This window comes from Nicotiana attenuata, unplaced genomic scaffold (genome assembly GCF_001879085.1).
Source record: "Nicotiana attenuata strain UT unplaced genomic scaffold, NIATTr2, whole genome shotgun sequence".
NCBI classification, from domain to species: Eukaryota; Viridiplantae; Streptophyta; class Magnoliopsida; order Solanales; family Solanaceae; genus Nicotiana; species Nicotiana attenuata.
The window spans coordinates 3,481-10,400 of NW_017673733.1; positions in this window are offsets into that span (position 1 = coordinate 3,481).

Below are 6,920 nucleotides of genomic sequence, written 5' to 3' on the forward strand. Positions count from 1 at the left end.
CAGTTGTTTGCCTCAAACTGAGAATCACGTGCTACCTTCTCCAAGAGGGAGATTCTGCTCATCAGCTCAGTGCCAATAAGATTGGCCTACAAATAAAAGAGAAGTAAAAATCCCAGAGTCGAAAATTTATACAGAATGGAGAAAAGTAGGAAAGAAGAATACCTTTAAAGTGGCATGCACTATGTCATTCATGAGGGTCAGGTTGGTGTGGCTTTCAAGTTTTGTTTTTTCAATGGGGCCAATCAAAGGCTCGAGCCAAATATCAGCCTGACCAGACTTTCTCAAGAGGCTGTTGTTAGCAGGAACTTCAATGGTTACGCTCCTCATAGTAGTACTCTTACTTGAAGAGCCCACCTCCGTATGGTGAATAATAGATGGAGGAACACACAAAGGAGAAGCGATAGAAGGAGGAACAGAAGCAACAGTTGATGAAGGTAAAGGAGCAATCATAGGTACGGGAGATGAAGAAGAAGATAAGGGAATTTTGTCTAGAATAGGTCCTAAGTTTTCACTACCAAAACCACTAGCAAAAAGTTGATCGATAGACTCACGAGTGTCGTGAGGAGAGACGTCATCATCAGGAATGATAACTGGAGTAATAACAGACTTGGAGGGAGATAGATGAGGGGAAACTTCAGCCTCATCATCAGAGACGATACGTCTCCGAGCTCGAGGCCTCATCACCAGGGAACCTTCATCTTCCTCCTCTGAATCTTCTTCTTCAGTTTCAGTAGCTTTTCTTTTTGAAGAACCCAAGAATACATCTTGGGCTGAAGAGGTGCGAGTACTCAAAGAGTCACGAGCAGCTATGATTGACTCTGCGGTGACCCCACGAATAGCAAATCCTGATAAAAAGAAGGATAAAAGTTAGAACAAAGAAGATATTTAGATACAGACAAGGAAAAATAGAAACCCTTACCATGAGTTTTTACTTTCCAACCATAACGGCTGGAAAGGTTTTTCCACGACCTACCCTCCATTGGAGCGGCCTTCAATAATTTTCCTACCCAACCACGGAAGTTGGGCACGGTTTCCACAACGCCCATGGTTGCTGAGAAAGGAAAAAGAAGCGACATTAGAAAAGGTGATAAAACCTGAAAGGGAAAGGCACGAGGAAGATTTAACACTTACGTGCAAAGTTCCACTTCTCGGGGAAGGGAACGTTATTTTCACCCACTAAACCAGCAGTGGGGGCAGCAACAAACCGAGCATACCAGCCACGGTCTTTATCGTCCTCGGGGCTCACTAAAACCCTCTTGCTCCTGGCTGCTAGGGTAAAAACGCCGTTGCGAAAAAGCCTAGGGGAATAGAGATGAAGTAGGTGGGGAAAAGTAAATTCGGCATCCGCCAAGTTAGTGAGGTGCCTTAAGCAGGCGACAGCCCTCCAAACGATTGGGCCAATTTGACCCAAGCTAACATTAAAAAAGCGACAAAAATCCAGAATAACTGGATCAATGGCTGGTTTAAACCCTAAAGTAAAGGGGTACGTATAAACAAAAGAAAATCCAGTAATGTAGGAGGTGATTCTCTGATTTGGATTAGGAATGATGATAGGGAAATCATCACTCCAGTGACAATCTCTACGAACTATGGGGATTAAAGGGTCAGTAATTTGAGAAGGATAAGTATCAACTCGATTTAAAGAGGCGACTTGAGTTCTGAGAGATTCCCTGTCATGGTAAAAAGATAAGTCCATTGGAACTATTTCTTCCACTAAAGGTTCACGTAAGGGTTCAGAGGATTCTTTATTTCTGGAAGAAGACCTTTGAGAATAGGAACCTCCAGTTCTAGAAGAAGGGCCAGAACTAGAAGAAGGTGTGAGTGAACTACCACCACGGACAGATCCTAAACTACGGAGTCTACCACCACCACCTCTTCTATGCCTAACGGGAGCATTGGGAAAGTTGTCTAAAATAGGAGTTCTTCTAGGGTTAGGGTGTTCGGAGAAGCCATGACAAAGAAGATTGAAGTAAAGAAGAAGTGAATAAAAGTTTTGAAAAATTAAAGTGTTCAATACGCTTTAAATGGTAGAAGACAAAGATGGAAGTTATATTTATACCGATGAATGACCATCAGAAGGAAAAAGTATAGTGATGGGAAGTCCATAATAATGATAACTGACACTTCTGGACAGGGAAGCCGAAAAGAAAGCCTAAGAAAGTGCTGTACAATTGTATGACCAATAAGAAGATGACACGTGTTTAGCGTATTAAATGAAAGTAATAAGTGAAGCGTCAAACTCTATCAGAGCACTAATGGTGATAAAAATTCTCCCTTAAATGAATCCCACTTCCCAAATATTCAAACTGATGAATAAATGGAAAGTGGAGGGACTATCTGTATTGGGAAAAATTGCATTCATATACATGTTGACGTGGCATGACACGTGGAATGGTCAATAAATTATGAACAGTCATAGTCCAAAGGTTGTGAACAGCTACGGGAAGAAAAGAAAGAGGCATGAGATGAGAGATTCAACGCTCCGTTCCTGTTTAACTTCAACCGTTCCTATTCAAGCTTATTTGTATATGGAAAAAGAGAAGAATGAACCTGGTCAAAGAAAAAGGAGAAATACGGCATTAACTATTAAAGCCGTTAAGGAATATATACAATGATTATGTAACGCAGCATTTAATATCATTAAATGCCCGTAGTAGCCTCATTATGACTTAGGCATAACGTATGTTTCTAGAAGTTCTCAAAGGAACCTATAAAAGGAAGAATATGTAATCAGTTAACGGGGTGACTATTGGAATATACTTTGATTTACCAGCTTTTATACTTGGCTATTCTAAAACTTCTGTCTTTATTTACTTTTTCGATTATCAGTAACCCGATTCTTTTAAATTTCAGCTTTGACTAAAATCCTATTTTTTGGTTAAACAATATGATTGTTAAATGAACTGCCTTGTTGGATAACTATTGATGCATTAATCGAACTTTAATTAATATTGGCCTAAGGTATTTTATGCAAGATCATCAAGCTTTCAAATAGACTCTTTGTTGAATCCCTATGCTGACTTGCATTTAACTCCATTGTGTAGATAAGATACTAGTATTCATGGTGTTAGTATTCTGGGAGGAATCTTGTGAGGTTTCGGTGTTTACCTCAAGTATTTCTCACGTGAAATTTTCACCATATGTTCACCTTGTTTGAATTCCATGTGTTTAGATGACAAATTGAGTTAAGCTTCTCTTTGCCTTGTTTTAAAAAATCGTCAACGCTTTCAGTTTAGTAGCAATTCAGTTCATTTAGTTTTCTCTTGTATAAAATAATGGTATTGCTCGACCAGTGTTGTGAAGAGCGTGAAGCGAGGAAAAGCGACAACCCCCATTTCACGAGAAGCGAGAAGCGAGAAGCGAAGCGCTCGCTTTTTTTAAGTGAAGCGGAATTTTAAAAAAAAATTAAAATAAATACTACATAGACAACACATGTAATTGTAAGCAAATGTTCAATACTTCAATTAAAAAACTAAAGAGTAGCATCAATTAAAGCATAAAATGAGCATCCTATTCTTCTACAAGATTGTCAAATTCTTGTATTCCACTATCATTATTAAATTGGGCAGAAATTGGGGGCAGAAACTGGAAAAATTGGGCAGAAATTTCTGAGAAACAACCGAAGGTAAAAAAAAAATTCGCCAGCATTTCGATGCTTTTTGGACGTTTAGAAAGAAAAAGAAGAAGAAGAAGAAGAAGAAGAAGAAGAAGAGTGAAAATCAAAAGTAGAAGAAGCAGAACATACCTGTGCTGTTGAAGAAGAGAAGAAGAAATCGCTGCACTTGTTGAAGAAAAACCTAGTCTCGCTGCTGTTTCTGGACTCCAGACAGTGTTTACGGTTTACAATAGGGCTTGGGTTAATTTAAACAAAGAAGCGGTCGCTTCTCTCGCTTCTTCTCGCTTCACCGCCTCTCGCTTTTTACAGAGAAGCGGTCGCTTTTTCGTATCAGAGTCGCTTCACAGACCTGAAGCGCTGACCAGCCCGCCTCGCTTCGCTTCTCGCTTAAAGCGATGAAGCGAGCGCTTTTTTTATCACTGTGCTCGACACGTTGAGAATAGTTCTTGGTACATAGTGACTTTTGATGCATTCTTACAGTTTCGTCCTCCTTTAGAGTACAATGATGTCCAACTGATTTGATTGAAGGTTTTCCCTGTTCCTAAAGTTTATGTTGTTCGACTCAGTTCATTCTCATGAATATCTCTGTTTGTTTGGTTAAGTTTAAGCTTAAAAATGAAGCCGGAAATCATCTTTTGATGTTCTCTGCCTATCTTGTATCAACTAGCATCGAATCTTATCTTCGAGTAAAAGTTAATATCGAGTTGTTTTATACTTGATATGTTTAGGAATGAGTTTGGAGAATCCTCTTTTGTTTGCTAAGTTTAAACTTGAAATGAGTTATTGTCAAGGACAGCCATTGATGTGCTTGCTATGAGCTCAGTCGAAGAGAGAAGATAATTTTGGGAGAAGAAGTAACTGTTCTATTGAACCCAAAAATGAAGTAGCTACAGTACCCTGTACAAATACTGTTTTTAACCACCTAAAGCTAGCTAACTAACCATTTACTTAAATACCCTTATACATTTCAATTACCTAACTACTCAACCTACGTCTATATTTGTAATACTCCCCCTCAAGCTGTGCGGTGTGAACAAATTGAACACTCCCAGCTTGGATAACAAGAACTCGTGTTGTGCCTTCCCTAATCCTTTTGTCAACACATCTGCAATCTGCAAGTCTGTAGAAACATGTGCAGTTTGTATTAGGCCCTGTTGAATCTTTTTTCGAACAAAATGGCAGTCTATCTCGATATGTTTTGTTCTTTCATGATAGATGGGATTTGCAGCAATTTTTATAGCTGCTTTGGTGTCACAGTAGAGCTTTATTGGAAGCTTCAGCTCAACACTCAGCTCCTTGAACAACCATGTCAACAATACCACTTCTGCTATGGCATTAGCCATACTTCTATACTCAGCTTCCGCAGAACTTCTTGATACAGTATTCTATTTTTTGGACTTCCAGGATATAAGGGAATCTCCTAATTTTACCACAAATCCACTCACTGACCTTCTAGTCATTGGACAAGTAGCCCAATCTGCATCACAATACACTGTGAGCTGATTAGAAACCTGAGATGAAAGCAAGATCCCCAGCCCTGGTGCATTCTTGAGATACCTTACTACTCTTAAGGCCCCTTCCCAATGAGACTTCATTGGCATGTGCATGAACTGGCTTAGAGTTTGGACTGCATAACTGATGTCCGGCCATGTCATGGTGAGATACAACAGCTTTCCAACCAACTGTTGATATCTGCTCGGATCAGCAAGTAACTCATCAACAACCACATTTGCATTTGCTTGAGCATTAGTATGATCATATTGTGCACTGGTGAATTTATGGCTAGTGTCTAGAGGTGTGCAGACCAAGTGTAGCAATGAGATCAAGTGTGAACTTCCTTTGACAGACCAAAATGCCTTGTTTGCTCCTAGCCACTTCAAGACCAAGAAAATATCTCATCTCCCCCAGATCCTTGATCTTGAAGTGATCTTGTAAGACAGTTTTAGCCTTCTGAATCAACTGAGAAGAAGAGCCAATGATCAAGAGGTCATCCACATAGATGAGGATCAGAACTAAGCCAGAACTGGACTTCTTACTGAAAAGAGAATAGTCATGATGGCTTTGGATAAAACCTGATGAAGAGAGAGATTCACTAAGCTTCAGGTTCCATTGCCTAGAAGTCTGTTTGAGCCCATACAAGGATTTCTGAAGCCTGCAAACTCTAGGAGGCTCCCCCTCACCTAAAAGACCAGGAGGAGGAGTCATATATACTTCTTCTAGCAGATCACCTTGGAGAAAAGCATTGAAAACATCCATTTGATGCAGCTTCCATCCATGCATAGCTGCCAAGGACAAAACAGTCCTTACTGTAACCATTTTAACCACAGGTGAGAAGGTCTCTTGATAATCAAGGCCTTCCTGCTGAGTGTATCCCGTTGCCACTAAGCGAGCTTTATATCTCTCTACCTCACCTTGAGCATTGTATTTCACCTTATACACCCACTTACACCTTATGGCTCTCTTGGCAGGTGGCAGTGGAACTAATTCCCAGGTGTGATTGTCTTGGAGAGCCTTCAGCTCAGCATCCATGGCAGCAATCCATTTGGGATCTTGAAGAGCATCAGCATAGGTAGCAGGTTCCATGACAGCATTAAAAGAACAGATAGATTTGAAGTAAGGGGAAGACAAGGAAGCATATGACATGTATGCTGATATTGGATAGCTGGAACTTGAGGCTGTAGAAGGCCCTGCCTGTGGCATCCCATGAATAAAGTCATTGAGCCATCCAGGTGGCTTAGAAGTCCTAGTAGACTTTCTGAGTCCCTCTGCTGGTATAGCACTCAATGAATCCACATTTAGAGGTGGCACTACTGGTGCAGAAGCTGCTGTGGGAGTGTGAGGCTGAACCAGGTCTGTTGAAGCTGGTATCACATGATCAGGAATTGGTGATGCCTCAGAAGAAATTGATGGAGCTACTGCTGAGTTAGGAACAGCCTCTGAATCAGCAGTGTCAACAATAAAGGCATCATCTGCATCAAGGAATTGCTCACCAGTGCTTCTCCTGTAGGTTGAAGTTGTGGTCTGAAAAGGAAAAATATGTTCCTTGAAGAAGACATCCCTGCTAACAAAGAAATGTTTGTTAGTAAGGCTATATAATCTGTAACCCTTTTGAGTGGAAGAGTACCCCATATGCACTGCTGGTTCTGCTCTAGCTCCAAACTTGTCACCTCTATCAGTGGCAGTGGCATAGCAAAGACTGCCCAGAACTCTCAGGTGTTGTAGTTTGGGTGGCCAGCCATAGAACATCTCAAAAGGTGATTTACCTGCCAATGCTGTGGATGGTATCCTGTTGATCAAATATACT